Source organism: Schistocerca gregaria, chromosome 4, assembly GCF_023897955.1.
Source record: "Schistocerca gregaria isolate iqSchGreg1 chromosome 4, iqSchGreg1.2, whole genome shotgun sequence".
NCBI lineage: Eukaryota > Metazoa > Arthropoda > Insecta > Orthoptera > Acrididae > Schistocerca > Schistocerca gregaria.
In genome coordinates, this window is record NC_064923.1 from 782676243 (window position 1) to 782696843 (window position 20601).

Here is a 20601-nt window from a genome sequence, read left to right on the forward strand (position 1 = left end):
TGTTCCAGTGAGTTCGAAAAACGTGTCGTGGAAGGTGCCGGAATTAAGCTCTGTCTAGCAGAACTGAAGCACCTGCAAGAATTGAAAGTTATCTGCGATCATTCTCGTCACCAGGTCTCGTCCTGTCTTACACAAAGTGTCGGATGTCATGGCGGATATCGGATCAAAAATATCGAAACATCTTTACGCAACTGCTTGCTTTAGTTAGAATCTCATTCACCCCGCAATGTTTCGTTGAAGAAAAAGATGACGTCAGCAAAGATGTTTCATGGGACATATTGTTTCATTGTCCAACAAGGACATAAGGAAACACTTTGGGCTTCCACTGACAGAAGAAAAGCGGTCTACTATAAAACCACCAAACAAGAAACGTGAGAAGTAAACAGGATTAGAAACAGGGAATTGGACTGACTTATTGGGTGATAAAATGTTTGAACATCACATAATTCCATATCACTTTTCTTTCAAATGCTTGAAAATGCTGGAAAGTTGAAGTTCAAAATACTTCCTGAATTTCAAAGGGAAATTTACAGAATGCGGAGCCACTTCCGAAGGAGTTGCTTTGAGGAAACCAAAAAGTAACCGCGATATTCTTCTAAACTGCAGACATTCAAATTTTCTTTTTCATCTTCCTATTTTCCACTCCAGAGAATCAACGTATGAAGCTATAAAACGTGCTTGAGTTGTATGTAGGATACGCACTCGTCGGTGAAAAAAAATTAGCGAATTTCTTGCTAAATCTTGCAAGTTCCTGAATGCACTGAACACTTATGAGGCAGGTATTCGCGAAACACAGTGTAAGAGCAGTTAGCTTCAAATTGTAGCAGAGAATAGCAAATTAAATGGAGGTTGCTCTAGTTTAACGCTAAAGTAGATAAGAAAGTCAGCTACGGTAAGACTGCTGAGGTGTCAGCAGTCGGATGGGTGCGATCGCCGTCGACACGTTGTGTGCCGACTTGTGCCGACCCGGCATGCGCCGATCACACCTAGGTCAGCCAAGTTCAGCTTCCATCGAAATGCTCTATGTCAGAGAAGTCGATCCCAATTTAACGCAATTACCTCATGAATAATTATCTTCACAAGAAAGTGCATTAAGGTTTTCGAGAGGAGTTGTGTTCAAACTTGTGTTGAGAGTTGCCATCAGATCTATAGTGCGATCTTTTGCATTTTAAGCAGTGACAATGGGTCCATCGTTAATGTAATTGTCTCATAAAGCGTTGGCTGCACAAAAATGTCATAAGTATTTTCTATGGAAATTTTGAGGGGGCTATTCAGAATTGTGATCACACCTCTTTTTAGCAGATAATTTTCTACAGGATACGAAATTTCCCGAAGGCTGTTGTTTTCTTCGCGAGATTTTGCAGAACTGCTCAACTTTCGTTCTGAGAATTCTTTAATTATGGCGTTTCTATGAAGAACTCCGATAAAAATGTATATTTTCCAAATGTTCGGTACCAACTTCATCAGAATGGATACGAAGCTTAAATGTGGAATGTGTGGAGTAATTTTTACCTTACTTGATACACAGGCCGCTTATTCCGAGAGATATTCCTTCTTAACTTTAAGAGAATGTTATTTTCAGTGAAATTTGGCTTCTCGGTCATCAATAAATAACAGTAGTCTTTTAACTGCCGCCGGTCAGTGTGGCCAAGCGGTTCCAGGCGCTTCAGTCTGGAACCACGCGACCGCTACGGTCGCAGCTTTGAATCCTGCCTCGGGCATCGATGTGTGTGATGCCCTTAGCTTAGTTAGGTTTAAGTAATTCTAAGTTCTAGGGGACTGATGACCACAGATGTTAAGTCCCATAGTGCTCAGAGGCATTTGAAGCTTTTTGGTTAATTGCCTCTCGGACAAAATGGTGCAAATGGCTCTAAGCACTATGGGACTTAACATCTGAGGTCATCAGTCCCCTATAACTTAGAACTACTCAAACCTAGCTAACCTAAGGACATCACACACATTCATGCCCGAGGCGGGATTCGAACCTGCGACCGTAGGGGTCGCGCGTTCCAGCCTGAAGCGCCTAGAACCGCTCGGCCACATCGGCCGGCCCTCTCGGACAACTTCATGTTTGTTCTTCAAGACTCGAGTCATCAAAAAAAAATTACTCTATTCTTATACCTGAGGGGGGGAAATAAAAGTATTACATTTAATCAACATTTTGTTTGATTGTTACAAAAATTTTTAAAAGTCTATCTATATGTATACTTTTAAACTCACGTAAATAAAGTAAGTCTCTGCACCTATCCCAGAAGACATACTGTACTCGAGGTTTGGCATCCCTCTATAGTTTTTACCTACCACATTTAAAACTGGCACTTTTTTGATCCCTTGTGATTGGTCCTCATAACCGATCATTCCCTTTAGCCAAGTAGTGGCAGAAGTTTCCTTCTTGCGACATTTTATTCACACCTCGTCATTACTTATCCGATACAACCATTTCATCCACAGTAGTCCTTTGTAGTACCATATTTGAGAAGCTTCTGGCCTTTTCTTGTCTAAACAGCTTACTGTCCACGGTTCATTTTCATATAAAGCTAAAATCCAGAAAAATTCTTTTCGGGAGAGACTTCTCAACACTTTTATATACGATGTTAAAATATTTCTTTGGTACAGAGTTTGCTGTTCTTATCATTGCCACTCATTATTTTACTTCCTTTACTTCGATCCTCGTCATTTATTTTGCACCCCGAATTGCAAACCTCGAACTACTTCTCAATAAAGGGGGTAGGAGTGATCCGACGAATTACAGACCCATATAAATGATTTCGATTTCTAGTGCGATCTTGGAGCACATTCTGTGTTTGAAGATTATATGAGGATTACATATTACTCGAGGAAAATGATCTGTTGACACCCTGTTACCACAGATTCAGAAAATATCGTTCCTATAAAACACAACAAGCTCTTTATTCTCACGAAGTAACGATTGTTACCTACAAGGGACGTCAAATTGATTCCCTAGTTTTTGTTTTCGGAAAGGCTTGGGATACCGTTCCTTACAAGTGACTTCTAATCATATATGGTGCCCATGGACTATCGTCTCAGCTGCACGACTGGATCCATGATTCCCTGTTAGAAAGCTCACAGCCCTTACTAATTGATGGTCGTATGCGTGTTTGGCGCCGTGCAGGTGAGAGCCACAATCAGGACTGCATACGACCGAGGCACACAGGGCCAACACCCGGCATCATGGTGTGGGGTGTGATCTCCTACACTGGCCGTACACGTCTGGTGATCGTCGAGGGGACACTGAATAGTGGACGGTACATCCAAACCGTCATCGAACCCATCGTTCTACCATTCCTAGTATGCTCTGTTGCCTGTGTCTATGTGCCTGTGGTTCTGTCAGTGTGATCATGTGATGTATCTGACCCCAGGAATGTGTCAATAAAGTTTCCCCTTCCTGGGACAATGAATTCACGGTGTTGTTATTTCAATTTCCAGGAGTGTATTTATGGTTTTCATTTGACTCACCCTCGGATATTGCTGAAAGATTACATCGCCGTGGGGGAAGACATCCATCATGAAGGGATTCAGGTGCATCACAAGTGTCAGCGTGTGTTCCATTACTGCCACAGGTCCCATGCAAGAACAAGAGGTGAAGCAAAGCAAGCGCTGTATCATGTATAAGATACAGAGGCGAGCGAGTGCACGGGACTTACCCTAGTTCACTGCTAGTAGCGTCACGTCATCGTAACGCGCCTGCATATAGTATTGCACCACATTTAACATAAAAGTAAAAATTAAGATTTGTGTGTAAAACTTTGTTAAAGTATAGTTCTATGTAATAATGTTTCAGGTAACAAATCTTAATGTTATAAAATTAGTAGTTTACGTAAAATTCACGTTTTGAAAGAAAAATAGGAGGCGCTAAATAATGACGCTAGGAAGCCAAAATTTGGTGAGAAGGTGCAGTAAGAAGTCATTAATGAGTGGTGCTGGTTTCCAAAACCATAAAACTAAAATTGACTCCAGAATCCGCGTTTTTCGGAAAAATCAGAGGCGCGAAATAATAGAGCTACAATATTGAAAATTGGTAGGATGCTTCAGTTCACCCTAATAATAATAATGGAAATACCACAATCAGTTACCTCTTCTAGTTTTTTAGTAATTTAGTAAAAACTACTTTTGTGAGTAAAATGTACATAAGCATTATAGATTAAGTACTTTAAATTTTAATGATAAAACAAATTCTTTAAGACCAATGATCAGATAGGACAATTAACAAAGCTACACCAAGTTTTAGTCTTGTAGCATAATTAACAGCTGATACAAGTCTTGATAAAGCTATGGTTCAGAGGTAACAATCTACCGTTAGTTCCATTGTAAAAATTCTAGAGAGTAAAGTTTTAATTTTAGCGGGCTGAGATTTTCTACGTGCTTCTGTACTGCTCAGATGTATGTATACAAAAATTGAGAAGTTTGTAAAGCTATTATTAAATGTTATATTTAAGATTATGTGCCTGAGATAGCGATCATTTGGAGGCTGCAGGCATCTGCATAGGAACGGAAAGAACAGATGCTCTCTTGGCGGTACGCGCCGGAGCTATATAAAAAGAGCGGCAGAGGCAGTAGTAAGCTCACTCCGCATTAGACCAACGCCTAGTCCACGCGAGCTTAACGTCCGATCGCGCCTCGCCTCGGGTGACGTCATAGCGGGCTGTGACATGCGCGTACTTAGCAATGTAAACGGACATTGAAAATCGCGAGGACTGTACACCGTCCTGGATCGTTTAGACTTCGATAACAAACTGTTATTGTGCCGTCCGTGTGAAGTATAATTCCGCGTGGCAAGTGGTGACTAACTCCACTTTTAAGGCGAGCATTAATCTTTTTTTTTAACATTATTGCGGACTATTAATAGAGCACCGTTAGTTAGAGTAATGAACTATTCGGGAGGAACTTGCTGTAGAAGTCGCCTCTGAACTATTAAACGATTGGCTGAATTAACAATATTTAATGTCTTTAGCATTTTCAGAAGTTTCGAGTAATTTGTGTGAGCCTTTAAGATAATAAAATCTTGTTTGGAACTTTAAATTTTATTGAAGCAGCCCTAATCCCGTGAAGAACTATGGATATTTTTCGTTTAGCTGGACTGTACAGGAATGTGGCCGTGCAGACTGGGAACTAAGGTCAGTAAGTTTCCCTTCGCTTTCTGACTGGCCACCAAATTAGTTGCCAGGCTCGCGTGATTTAAGGTGGCAATGTTCAACTTTCATTCAACATTAAACAACGACTTCTTCGCCGTCCCACATATGTTGCATCGGCAATAGTCTGTTACGTGAAATGAACATTCAAACAACTCATTCGACAACTTCTTCGCCGCCCCACATATGGTGCTTATCGGCCGGGAAAACTGAATTAAAAGCAAATAAAAGTGCTCGATGTGTGAAAGCGATTGGTATAAATTAACGACTTCGGTAGGCAATAACAGGACACTGAATTGAACTAGTGTGGGAACAGTGTTACCAGTAAAGGCGGGTGTAGTGTATAAACAATAAGTGTCTACCGCTGTACGTTGGTTAGTGACGATGGTGAGGAAGGCGACGATGCTGGATCGCGGCTGCCGACGGCGCTGAGACTAAACTAAGACGGTGCGTCATCGCGGAGCTGCGCTGATCTGCGAGACAGCGGCCGGCTGCGCCGAGCGGTCAACGGTGCCTTGCTGCCCCCCCCCTGGAGCTATTGCAGTAGGCGATTCCTGTGGCGGTACTCGACGCTACAGCTGCTGCTGCTGCCTTCAATACGTCGCGACGCGTCGCATCACGATTGCTGGTACACCGCGACGACATCATTCGTCGAAATCAAGCATTTAAGTTAAGTCAAAGACTTTTAAAATATTTATTAACTGCTGCTAACAAACTAAAAGATATGGAAAGTAGTGTACATTTCAGAAGGGAACCGGTCTCTGACCAAGAATCCTCAGGATCAGGAATTGAGTTTAATGATGATGGTTCCATTAATCCCTCAGATATTGAACTAGAAAGTAATTTGTCACCAGTAAATTATGACTTTAATTTAAATGAGAGCGCAGGGATGCAATCAATAAGTGAAATAGAAGTCAAAAGGGAGCCAGTAGAGTTGCTAACTTTGTCAGGTAGTGAAACTGAGCTCAATATATCTCCAGCTCAGTCAAGTCAAGAGATACAAAGTATCAAGGTAGAAGCTCCGGATTAGATGCAAATACTGTTTGCCAAACTCGAATCAAACCAAAATAAAATTGAGGCTAAAATTGAAAATAGTAATAAAGAACTAAAAGAAGAACTGCAATCAAAATGGAATAGTTTGAATTATAAGATAGATGCTATTCATCATGACATTCAAGTAAAAGTAGGGCAACAGTTAACTAAAATGCATAGTACTTTCAAATGTGAAATAGATCAAATTCAAAAAAATTATCAAGAGGCAGATGAACTTTTGGAAGTGAGGTTGTCCGAAAGATTGAGCAACGAGTCCAAACTTTGCTCTGAGAAAGTTAAAGAGGTACAAATTAAAGTAGATACTTGTCAGAAAAACATTGAGAAAGTAAAAGAAACCTGTACCGAAATTCGTGGTGCAGTGGAACAAAGATGTTCTGCCAGGATAGAAGCAGTAGAGTCACAAGTAGAGGAATTAAATACTAACATTGCTAACCTAGAAAATAGAGTAACCTCTGTTAATTCTAGTCATTCTACTGTACAGCATGTGACTTCAGTTGACGCCGCTTTTATAGGGTGTCGACAGTTTTTGCGCTTTGATCCTGATAAGTACATTCACCCTCTTGAATTTTGGAATGACTTTGAGGATGTTCTCCCCAACACTTGGTCAGAAAGAGAAAAAAATTTCATTTATAAGAAGTCATTTGTCAGGTGATGCTTTGCGATGGTCAGCGGATGTAATGATCAAATGTAAAACTTTATCTGAATTTAAGTCTGCATTTCTCAACGAATACTGGTCACATAACAAACAAAATGATGTGTTAAGGGAATTCTGGAGTGGTAAGAAGTTTTTCCCAGGGCGTGAATCAGTAAAGGATTTCGCTAGGAAGTGGGTTTCAAGACTGTCACATTTGACAGAAAAGATGAAGCCAGATATGATCATTATGGGTTTAGAAGGTAAGCTGCCGTGGTACTGGCAGAAGAGGATCATTTCCGCCCCTAGAGATAATATAGACAAATTTATTGAATATCTGGAAAGAGTGGAAAGAGTAGCTGCTGCTGAGGAGCAGGTGCAGCAGAATAACAAATCTTCTAACAATCACGTACAAAATAATGGAAACGTGAACGTTAGAAATATGGAAGTTAGGCACACCAAAACGAACTATCGAAACAAAAGCCGTGGCAGAGGAAGAGGGGGTAGATACTCACCACGCTTTCGTAACAACTACTATGACGAAAGTGGAGAAGTAAATACTATGCCATTAAGACAAGAAGGTAGTCATGATGCTACTATATCTAGTGGTGTCACAGATGAACACAACAGGCCGCGTGTGGGAAACTAAATCCCGTCTATGAGGAAACTGGCGCTCACCAGGCGGTAACAGTAACACAGCCAGTAACGGAAACACAGACAATCAGCCAACATACACAGACAGACAACATGGATGACGAAATAAATACAGATAATACCAGTGATGTGTTAAGCCACTCTCACAAAATAGTGGATAGTATTTTGGATACACAAGAAAAATGGGTCAAGGAAGAACAGGAACTCAAGGTAGATAATGGGGAAGAAATAGATAATGGGTTTGAGTCTGATGGGAATAATGATGAAGTAAAAGCTTACATCTTCGATGAAAATGGCAATCTAAAAGCTGAAGTAGAAGTAGCAGAAGTAGAATCAGTACTGCAAAACCTTAGAGAGGAGGAAATGATGAATGAAGGGGGTAGAAATAGTAACGAGGTGAAAGAATCTAGTAGCTGTGTAAACGTGCCACAAATGGTTGAAGGTGACGACATTCTTATGAACAGCAATATTGCGCAGGGACGCAGTTGCTCAGAGGTAGAGGATAGTTTGGCTGATGTGCAGCAAACAAAAGTAGAAAAAGTCGTCAGATGCTTCGATTTAAAGTTAGTGGACAGATTAGAGAAAGCAGCTAAGATTATAGAGCATGATGAGCCCCAGGATGTAAATGTAATTGCAACTGATCAGAATTACTTTAGCTGGAAGAACATAGAACGAGATTTATTAGACGAGGTGTGTGAGCAACCTGTTCAATGTAAAATAACTCACCCTGTTATCAAAGTAAACATATCAGGAGTCACTGTGCGTTGTCTGCTTGACAGTGGCAGTGAAGCAAGTGCTTTATCACAAACATTTTTTGACACCATACCCAATAAAGAGAAGTTAACAGTTATGAAAGTAAGTGGCTTAAAGATTATAGGTGCTACTGGAAAAGTCTCTAGACCAGTTCAACACGAAGCTTTGATACCCATTGGTATAAATGACGTAGTAATAGATCATCCTTTGTTGATTGTGCTAGGCTTAAGTGTTGATATGTTGATTGGTACTGATTTCTTATCAAAGTACCAGGGAAAGATCAATTTTGATCAGAACAACTTAATTTTAACTTTACCTGACTCTAAAGTGATAAGAGAGTCTTTTATAGGAAGTCATATAGGCGGTAGTAATGAAACTTGGGAACTGCCTATTAGAGTAATAAAGAATAAAGGATACTTGCAGGAAAATTTGGTTTTCAGTGAGAATGAGGAAAGTGCTAAGGTTGAAGAGAGACACATCCTAAAGGAAATAGAGGAAAAGGTACAATCAACAAAGCAAATTGCTGACGAACAAAGATCAGAGTTAAAGAGTGTGTTAACTAAGCATAGTAATGTATTCTCAAACGCACCTGGTGAAGTTAAAGGTTATGAATGCCATTTGAATATCAAGCCTGGGAAGGTATTTTTTAAGAAGCCTTATCCAATACATGATGCAAGGGCTTCCCCCACTAGTTTTAAAATTGGTGAGCTAGTGCTGGTCAAAACAAAAGAAAAATCAAAGAAAATTTCTGCAGAGACTAAAAAGTTTATGCATGTATATCATGGACCATTTAGAATAGTAAGTAAACCTCATGCAAATGCCTATCGTTTGGAATATCCAAAGAGTAAGAGAGAACTAGGTCTAAGAAATATTGTGGATCTGAAGGAATTTAAAATTAACAGTAATTAAATACTGTAGGGAGTCTGCCACTCTTTGGCGGATACACGGTTTGGCGTACCGTGCAGTCCCAGCTGGGTGAAACTTTATTTCCTTTTCAAGTTTCATTCCCTTCTTCTGGTCTATCATAACAGGTAAGAATCACATATGTCTTCATGTTGTATATATGCTATTAGGTTTTAAGTATTCTTAGTAAGGATCTACCTAGTGAATGGCAAAACAAAAGTCTGAGTACCAATAAGAGGCAAACATGGCTAAAATAAATAAATTAAAATATTTCATGTAATTGTAAAGGGTTAGAAACTACAACTAAGAGAGACACTTTGCAGTATACGAAGTACGGTATGAATATGAATAATCCATGAGATTATGCAGAAGGTAGTATGTTGCTAGAAATAAGGTTGTCTGAAGGAAAACAGCGTAAGAAGGTAATGCTCATAGAGGCAAGCAATGGCGTTTTAGAATTAAATAAATGGAGATGTGTGGAAGTGGTGTGAGGATCGCACCAAATATATAGAAACAGGACGTCAATAGGCTGACAAAAGGAAAAGGGAGAAAGAAGTGGAGAAATGAAGTATTTTTGAATCTGGAAGAAAAGGGAGAAAATGAATAAGGTGAAGAAGTGAAGTAAGTAAATTGAAGTAAATGATGTAGGATTAAAGAATAATTCCCTCACGTCTCGTGAAATGGTGAAAAACGCTAAATCTTGCTTGAGGCAAATAAATAGTTAAACAGACAACAGAAACACACAAATATTGGAAAATGCAGAAATTTGGAATCGGTATACTGAAAATAACTAATTTCTTTAGTAATTCATACAATAAAGCAAAGTGCTGGTCAGCAAATGACTTCTTTGATGAACTAATCCATACGATAATTAAGCCAGAGTACATTAAAACTAAAAGGTTACTCAATTTTCTAAGTTGAAGCAAGATCTTAATATATTAATTTGCTAAAAGAATTTTCACTATTTAGGAACCTAAAAGATTATTTATGAAAGAAGAAAGTAGGAGCTATTGTATCAGATACGACTTAGTGCTAAATGTCTTTCTGACAACTTCACAATTAGTAAAATAGTGCCAGAATATAAACTATAAAATGTACTTTGTCCTACCTTAGATATAAGTTGAAAACAGAAACTTAGACTGTATTGTCTGTTTCTCAGGGACATGCAGGCTGCATGAATGACTGACAACAAGCGGTAGGGAGATTGCAAGTAGAGACGCAAACCACAGTGAATACAATTTCCTCCCACAATTTTGTCAATCAGTGAAATTAAATGAGTGTTACAATAGGACACCCACCACAGTGCCGAGTATTATAGTAAAAGAAAAATGTGAGTGCGTTGCAGTGATAAAAGTCGTGTGTATTTTCTTTTTCAGGAAGAGACTGATTTTAAAGAAAAAAAAATAACTATTTTGTAACCATTGAAAAATTTATATTTCCATGTAAATGTATGTAAATAATTTGTGAATGTCTTCTGTACTAGGTTTTCTATGTGTATATGAGTATGGTTATTTTGTGTATGTAGTAATAAGGAATTTCCTAAGAAGAAGCAACTTAAGTTGAAAGAGGTATGCTAAAGTAATCCATCGCTTGTTTGTTCTTTTAGAAATTTAATTTTGTTCAAAAATAGATTTTCACGAAAATTAAAAAGGGGGTGATGAAGCAAAGCAAGCGCTGTATCATGTATAAGATACAGAGGCGAGCGAGTGCACGGGACTTACCCTAGTTCACTGCTAGTAGCGTCACGTCATCGTAACGCGCCTGCATATAGTATTGCACCACATTTAACATAAAAGTAAAAATTAAGATTTGTGTGTAAAACTTTGTTAAAGTATAGTTCTATGTAATAATGTTTCAGGTAACAAATCTTAATGTTATAAAATTAGTAGTTTACGTAAAATTCACGTTTTGAAAGAAAAATAGGAGGCGCTAAATAATGACGCTAGGAAGCCAAAATTTGGTGAGAAGGTGCAGTAAGAAGTCATTAATGAGTGGTGCTGGTTTCCAAAACCATAAAACTAAAATTGACTCCAGAATCCGCGTTTTTCGGAAAAATCAGAGGCGCGAAATAATAGAGCTACAATATTGAAAATTGGTAGGATGCTTCAGTTCACCCTAATAATAATAATGGAAATACCACAATCAGTTACCTCTTCTAGTTTTTTAGTAATTTAGTAAAAACTACTTTTGTGAGTAAAATGTACATAAGCATTATAGATTAAGTACTTTAAATTTTAATGATAAAACAAATTCTTTAAGACCAATGATCAGATAGGACAATTAACAAAGCTACACCAAGTTTTAGTCTTGTAGCATAATTAACAGCTGATACAAGTCTTGATAAAGCTATGGTTCAGAGGTAACAATCTACCGTTAGTTCCATTGTAAAAATTCTAGAGAGTAAAGTTTTAATTTTAGCGGGCTGAGATTTTCTACGTGCTTCTGTACTGCTCAGATGTATGTATACAAAAATTGAGAAGTTTGTAAAGCTATTATTAAATGTTATATTTAAGATTATGTGCCTGAGATAGCGATCATTTGGAGGCTGCAGGCATCTGCATAGGAACGGAAAGAACAGATGCTCTCTTGGCGGTACGCGCCGGAGCTATATAAAAAGAGCGGCAGAGGCAGTAGTAAGCTCACTCCGCATTAGACCAACGCCTAGTCCACGCGAGCTTAACGTCCGATCGCGCCTCGCCTCGGGTGACGTCATAGCGGGCTGTGACATGCGCGTACTTAGCAATGTAAACGGACATTGAAAATCGCGAGGACTGTACACCGTCCTGGATCGTTTAGACTTCGATAACAAACTGTTATTGTGCCGTCCGTGTGAAGTATAATTCCGCGTGGCAAGTGGTGACTAACTCCACTTTTAAGGCGAGCATTAATCTTTTTTTTTAACATTATTGCGGACTATTAATAGAGCACCGTTAGTTAGAGTAATGAACTATTCGGGAGGAACTTGCTGTAGAAGTCGCCTCTGAACTATTAAACGATTGGCTGAATTAACAATATTTAATGTCTTTAGCATTTTCAGAAGTTTCGAGTAATTTGTGTGAGCCTTTAAGATAATAAAATCTTGTTTGGAACTTTAAATTTTATTGAAGCAGCCCTAATCCCGTGAAGAACTATGGATATTTTTCGTTTAGCTGGACTGTACAGGAATGTGGCCGTGCAGACTGGGAACTAAGGTCAGTAAGTTTCCCTTCGCTTTCTGACTGGCCACCAAATTAGTTGCCAGGCTCGCGTGATTTAAGGTGGCAATGTTCAACTTTCATTCAACATTAAACAACGACTTCTTCGCCGTCCCACATATGTTGCATCGGCAATAGTCTGTTACGTGAAATGAACATTCAAACAACTCATTCGACAACTTCTTCGCCGCCCCACAGAGGGTGTGCACCATAGCACAACACAGTTCCCACCAGCCTGTGTCCGTGGCGCGCTGCAACTTTCGAGCTGCCGTTCACTTCGTTGACGGCGTTTGTGGAGACTACCAGCAAAAATATGGTTCACCCGGAGAACCGAACTGCAATCGTAGCTGTCGATGTTGTCCGGTTAACATGTGAACACGAACGGGTGGTCTGTTGTGGAGCTCCACGTTCAACAGTGTACCATGAACAGCATGTTCCGAACGGACAGTGCGTGCCCTTTCGGCAGAGATGCCACAGATCACCATCTACCCTACATTATAGATCAGACAAGCCTCCGAACCCCACATTCTGTGAAGAGTCGTAGACGTCCAACCATTTCCCGCCTAGTGGTAGTTTCACCGTTCTTTTACCTCTGTCTGTAGATGCTCACAACAATAGCACCTGAACATTTGCTTCCTTGCTTTCGAGATACTTGTTCACAGGCTCTGTGTAATCATAATCTGTCCTTTGTCAAAGTAGCTTATCTCAAAGGATTTTCCCATTTGAAGCCCACATGTTCCCTAGGCTGAATCCCCGTTCGTGTCTGTTTCGCTTACACACTTACGTCACCGCCTCACGTGCCTGCAACCCCACCAAGCGATCTTCCCTAGGCTGAATCCCCGTTCGTGTCTGTTTCGCTTACACACTTACGTCACCGCCTCACGTGCCTGCAACCCCACCAACCGATCTTCCCTAGGCTGAATCCCCGTTCGTGTCTGTTTCGCTTACACACTTACGTCACCGCCTCACGTGCCTGCAACCCCACCAAGCGATCTTCCCTAGGCTGAATTCCCGTTCGTGTCTGTTTCGCTTACACACGTTACCGACTCACGTGCCTGCAACCCCACCAAGCGGCATCCAACGTCGTGGCGGGCAGTTGTCATAGTGTTTTGCCCGTTCATTGTAGATCCACATGTGGTATTGTTGTTTTTTCTTCTTCCAAAAAAATTTATTCAGCATTAATAAAGTGATTAATCTGACTACCCTCCACAACCATTATTGTAATGTTACTATCTTTCATCTTCGCTCTTTTCTAGAAGCCATCCATTCCTTGCAACTGATCTTGAAAATGATATGCCTTCTTTCGTTGTTGCAATACCATGGGCACATCGAAAACTTTTTATTTGTCACCCTTAATATGATTCTCTTTATATCGTATTTTTCTCTGCACTGCTTGTTTAGTGTACACAAAGAATAACGTGGGGTATAAGCCGCAACAGTGCCTAGCTCCCTTCGCTAGTACTAACTGAGCCGTAGTTACTCCCTCACCCAGATAAAGAAATTTTTTTTGGGAACTGTCTTTAATGTGAAGGTTTGTGTGCTGCCTTTGTAAGTACGCTTTTTAAGTTTTTTTATTGGTAACGCCGCCGCCACGTACCGCTCTGTATGAAAATCACTGGCTGTGCCTTGTGCAGTCTGTGGCTGGTTGGCATTGTTGTAATACTCGCAAATTGTAGTGTTGGGCAGCGGATGCTGGATGCTAACAGCGCGTAGCGTTGCGCAGTTGGAGGTGAGCCGCCAGCAGTGGTGGACGTGGGCAGAGAGATGGCGGAGTTTTGAAATTTGTAAGACTCGATGTCATGAATTGATATATACATTATGACTATAAAGGTAAATACATTGTTTGTTCTCTATTAAAATCTTTCATTTTCTAACTGTACCTATCAGTAGTTAGTGACTTCCGTAGTTTGAATCTTTTAGTTAGCTGGCAGTAGTGGCGCTCGCTGTATTCCAGTAGTTCGAGTAACGAAGATTTTTGTGAGGTAAGTGATTTGTGAAAGGTATAGGTTAATGTTAATCAGGGCCATTCTTTTGTAGGGATTATTGAAAGTCAGACTGCGTTGCGCTAAAAATATTGTGTGTCAGTTTAAGCTGAGTCTTGTATAATTTTTTTTAAGGGGACGTTTCATATGTCGACCCTTAACCGAGGATACCTCACTGGAATCTTCTGATTTTTTTCCTTGTAGTTTGTGTAATTTGTGTAGCTTTTGTTTATTGCTAGCGCGTAATCATAGAGAAAATTTCCTTTGTAGTTGCAGTCTTTCATTGTTGTACAGTAAAATAGTTGTGGCATGCATGTAGTTTTGCACCAAGTATTTCAAAGCTGCGCTTCCAATTAACTAGATATTATTTTCAGTGATATGTTAATGTGTTCTCTTATTTTTTCTCTTCAAATTGTGCTTTTTTGTGTTGTCGTGTGAAATATTGTGACAATAATGGCGTGTGAAAAACGTAATACTAGGCTCCAAAGTAAACTGAGAAATGACAGTGAAGACGAAAGCAATGTGTTAGCGCCACCATGTAATGAATTAACTAATGTTCAAAGTAGTAATTTGGTAATTGTGCATAGGGAAATGGAGCGGGTTGCAAATAATGGCGTAGGCAGTGAAACAATTAGTGAACAGGGAAGCGTTATCGATCGATCGGTCGGCAACAGCTCGCCTCAGGATTCCGAAATGACAGGACACAATCTTGCAAATACTGTAGATTCAGGTTTTGCGTCCTCACCGTTTTCTCAAATAAGTCAAGACACATTTTCTGTTTTTCAAACTGCGAATATTGCCGGTTCAAATGCATTGCCGAATAGCACGAAGGAACATGTTTCAGTCACCAGTGCATTGTTATTACAATTAATGCAACAAATGGGACAAAAACTTCAAAAGTTAGACACAATGGAACAAAATCTTCAAAAGTTAGACACAATGGAACAAAATCTTCAAAAGTTAGACACAATGGAACAAAATCTTCAAAAGTTGGAAGCAATGGAAGAACACCAGAGACAAACACAGCAAAATCTTCAAAAGTGAGACACCACACTTGAACAAACACGTGAAGATTTAACTACTGAGTTACATAACATTGAATCGAAATGCCAAAAAATCTGTAATGAGGTAAAAACACAAATTTGTGAGCATTTTCAACCTATTTTTTCCCGGCATGAAAATGCATTACAGAATCATGAAGCAGCCATAAAAAAACTGCAAACTATTGTTCGTGAAAATCACGACACCTTGCAAGCTAAAATGGACTCAGTTGCATCCACCGATTCGGTTACGCAACTTGCAAGAACTCAGGAAAACTTAAAGGACACAGTAAATTCGATTTCAATACAAATGGACACACTGAAACTTGGTTCAGAAAAACACACCGAGGAAATGTGTTCACTAACGGAGAAAGTAGCCGAACTTTCAGATCAGTTCATTAACTTATCTACAAAGGTAGATGATGATCTGAATGACACAGATGAGTTCGAACAAATTAGGAAATTGATACAAAATCAGAATCAAATTAATACGCAACACCAAAGAGAAATCCGGGAAGTACAAGATCAGCTGACACAGGTAATACAAGAATTACGTGTTTCAGAGGACACTCGCACTCCAACACGGGAAGAGGGACTTAGAAATAGGAAAAAGCCACAAAATAATAACACAGGGAACTTTGGAGATTATGAAAGAAATTGGCAAAGTACATCGAATTTTGAGATGGAACCGCCGAAACGACGTAACAATGACCGACATGCGACCCGCCGACACGATGATTTTGACTATAAGCTGTTCATTACTACACGAAAATTCAAAACATTTAAGAATTCTGGCAGCGACATTCATCCACAAGCGTGGCTCCATCAATTCTCTCATTGTTTTCCTCCCAACTGGTCATTAGAGCACAGATTAGAATTTATGTGTGGCTACTTGGAGAGTGAACCAGCTGTAAGAATGCGATAGGTCATTCACGATTGTCACAGTGAAGGAGAATTTTATCATGCCTTCCTCTCAGCATATTGGTCCCAAGCCACACAAGAGCGAGTAAAACATGGCATCACGATGATGAAACATTTCGAACAATCTGAATTTTCCAGTCTTGTCAAATACTTTGAAGGCATGTTACATAAGAGTCAGTATCTTTCAAACCCATACAGCCCCTCAGAACTCATCTGCATTTGCTTAATCAAATTGCCTGAACATTTAAGGAATATTATTTTGGTAGAACGTTGCAAAGACGACACTGAAGCTTTTCAGCGACTCTTACAAGAACTGGAAATTGACACTGACAATCGCGGAGCGCGAAAACAAAAGCACAACAATTACAGGTCGTATCCGTCGCAATTCCGCGATGAAAGAAATAATAACTGGACACGACAAAGCTATTCTTACAATGAAAATCGTGAACAAAACAGACACCACCCATATGACATCCACTGGCAGAGTAATAGTTATAGAGAAAGATCGCATTTCCGTAGTAATGAACATGATAGAGATTACCATAGAAACAGACAATATGGGAACAAAAGTAATTATTATCAAGGGAGACAGAATAACTTCAGACGCAACGGTCCAGCGCGCAGTTACGATTCAGGGAGAAATTCTCCACCACATGACCGACAAACAAGAAACTATGTAAACTACCGACAAAACGTAAGACCTGAATTCCATCAGAACTGGCGAGCTTTAAATAGGGCAGGGCCTTCTCGTCAAGGTGAATTTGTAGAAGTTAAGTCTCCTAATCCCAATAACGACGCGCGCCAACAAAGAGACAGACAATGACTCGCACCGCAGGCAGCCACGTGCGCCGGCTGGCTCGGCGAAACATAACATAGACGCTAACCTTGAGAAAAATTCCAGTATTCTTTACCGACGTATACCGTATGATAATTGCTTTCAAGTTCAAACTCTGAGTACTATGAAGAGTAAAGGATTGCACCACATTTCACATTCAAAACCGTTTATTGAAAGATAATCTGCTTTATAACTTAGTCTCTGCCATAAAATTTTTCACTTCAAGTTACTAGTATGCTTTGTCACACTGAGAAACTGTTAACACGCAACTATGTTTTGAAGTTAACTATCCAGTCTAGAACCTAGAGAACTTATTTAGACAGTATTTACGAGTGCATTGTTATAGTGAACAGACGTCACAGTGTTATTGTGTGTGTACATTCTTGCTTGTTAGTTGCACGATTACGTAACGACTATAAGGCTTACATACTTAGAACATTTACCAGTACTGCTAATGAGATTTTAATGCAACATTTTGATTTACTTGAAAATACATTCTGAATTTAAAGTACTTTCTGCAAGATACAAGATGACACAGTGGTCAGTTTATTTGACAGCTACACGATTATATCAAGACGCTACTAATGTGTGACACAATTTACATTGTGCTTTTGCGGTGTACCTGTTTTATATCTGCACAGTTTTTCTCAATTCTTCTGGAAAGGGAAACATGTTTTAGTAGTAACTTTGTGGTATAGCTACAATGAGACAGCCTTTTCTGTAGCACAACAATACGTTACAGTACAGTACTTACTTCATCACGGCAATAAGCGTAGTAACTACGATATCTATACGCTAAGCATTTCACTTTTGTTTATCATGAGGTAAGTACATTGACTTCTGCAGAACTTAGCTTTCGGAGGACGATAACTACGACACTTCCACAGCACAGAGATTATCTTACAACAAGACGCACAGTTTAGCGCTACAGTACCTATATTTGAGTGATTAACTTTGTACTTAAAACATTTATTTTTAAAGATATTTGAGGTACAATTATGCAAAGGTTTTCCGTGATACATTTCATTCCATTGCTCTAATCTGTAACACCTGAGGATATAATTACATTAATCCTCAGGGGGTACACACTTACTTTGTGTAACATGTGTTTGGCAAGCACAAGGAGCCCTAGGTAATATGGTATTTGCTTATACAACTTTACACATCGGTACCATATTTCTCTAACACAGAATTACACAGCTATCTGATCATTTAACTGGGAGAGACAAATATTCATTTTACTACATCAGTGACCGATGTTTACGTAATTGCACCGCTGGATAACTTCACACTTATGAAATTGTATTTTGTCTGTACTTTGTGAACAGTTCATATTTTTTCGGAACCATTGTGATATTATGAGAGCTTTGAATGATGTATTTGGTAAGGGATCATGATTTTTAAAGTATGTTTGAGGTAGATGACACTTCTGACATGAGCAGAGAATTTTTTTAGGTTTTGAAATTAGTGGACGAAGCTACGACGATTTTGAGAATTTGACTGAGATGTTATGATGTTGTTATTACGATGATTATGTGTATTATGCTGTTGCGGTATGTTTATGATCAATAAGCTGATGCTAAATGAGTTATTTGATTATGCTATGTATCTGTTATGATGAAATATTGAAGAAGTGTCGACGAATATGTACACTCCTGGAAATTGAAATAAGAACACCGTGAATTCATTGTCCCAGGAAGGGGAAACTTTATTGACACATTCCTGGGGTCAGATACATCACATGATCACACTGACAGAACCACAGGCACATAGACACAGGCAACAGAGCATGCACAATGTCGGCACTAGTAGAGTGTATATCCTTCTTACATCTGCACACCTGATTATGACAAGTGTCTTTCTACGAGAGTTGAGAGAACTTCTTCTGACTTATGAAATGCCACGTAGCTACTGAATGATGTTTTTATTCTTTACTTTGCATAATTGCTTATTTCAGTTGATATCTGTTTTCCAGCTGTGTTACAACATTGGTTTTATAAAATAAAAGTAAATGCATTTGCTAATGTGAAAACTTTCTGTCAACAGATAATAATTTTATGATCCACATTCTTAAAAAAAAAAGGAGCACTTGGAAAGGAAATAACAATAAGAAGGGACTAGTAACAGGAACTGCATACATAATTTTCTTTTCAAGTACTTGGTTATTTATTTCATAGAATAAGTTGAGGTGCACCACTTTAATTACATAGACATTAGAATGTGATTATAACTTTCCCTTATCTGCATTGTTGTCTTTAGTATACTATTTTTTCTGATTGTGGGTTTGTCATGTTTAAATATAAAGAATTACATTTATTGCTGCTCGCTATGCTTACTTGCATTTTTATTGTCATTGCTGCTTGTATTAATTGTTTTGTGCTGCTGCATTGCGTCATCCCTTAGTTTAGCATCTGAGCTCAGTAGGTTTAAGTTAGCATAAGAGGGGGTAGACTATATAAGAAACTAACTATGATGAATTGGAAGAAAAGCATTGTGAAGCTAGAAGCTAATGGTTTGGCCAAAAAAGTTGTGTACAGTGGAGGAAAACTATTTTTGAAAGAGGATGAGAACAGAATACAGAAAGCATCCTTGGAGAGGATTTTTTTTTTGGCTGGAGCAAATGTTGAAATAAGATGGGCGATCTATGGAATGAAGTTTTGGGTTGGACTCCAGTACCAAATGTTACCCTGAAAACAAACCCTGTCCTTTCCTTTTGTGTTATCCCACTATGTGTTTGTGTACCCTTGTGTATTTATTTTCTTCCTGTCTCTGTGTACTGTTTCATAGAAATTTTTCTGTTCTAATACTAAGCTACATTCACTATGATGAGGAATACTGTTATCCTCAAATATAATTTACATCAATAATATGTTATTTACTTTGTAAAGATGTTTAGACATTATTTATTCTATTTTGTTTTAATGCTCATGTGTGAAGTTGATGTTTCGAAATTTATTCTGATTTTTATGTATGTGCTCCTGTCACAATTCCTGTAACACTGGTGTATATGTTATTTCTATTCTTTTGTAAAGCCTGTATTACTGCAAATGTTATCTGTACTATTATGTTCTTTAGTGATATATTTTGTACCTTTGTTATTGTATTCTCATGTTATAAAATTGTAATTGACACCTGTTCATCAAATTAAGTAGCTTGCAAGTTACATTTCACTGCACACATTTCTGTTGGTCATAGTATATGGACAATATGTGAGAAGTAGGGACTGATAGTGTTTGCACGTGTGTTAATAATTCAGTAAGGAACTGGATAACAGCATTGCTGGTTCTAAAGACATTTCAAAAACAATTTTTGTGAGTGCACAAGTGGTGGTTATGGACTTGCTATATTATCTGCAAGACTCTTCAATGGTGATTGTACGCCTGCACAGTCAAACAGATGGCTGCTGGCCGTCTCTACAAGGACTACAGTGGGTCTACACCTTTGATGACCCACCAATACCATTATTTCTACAAGGACTGCATTGG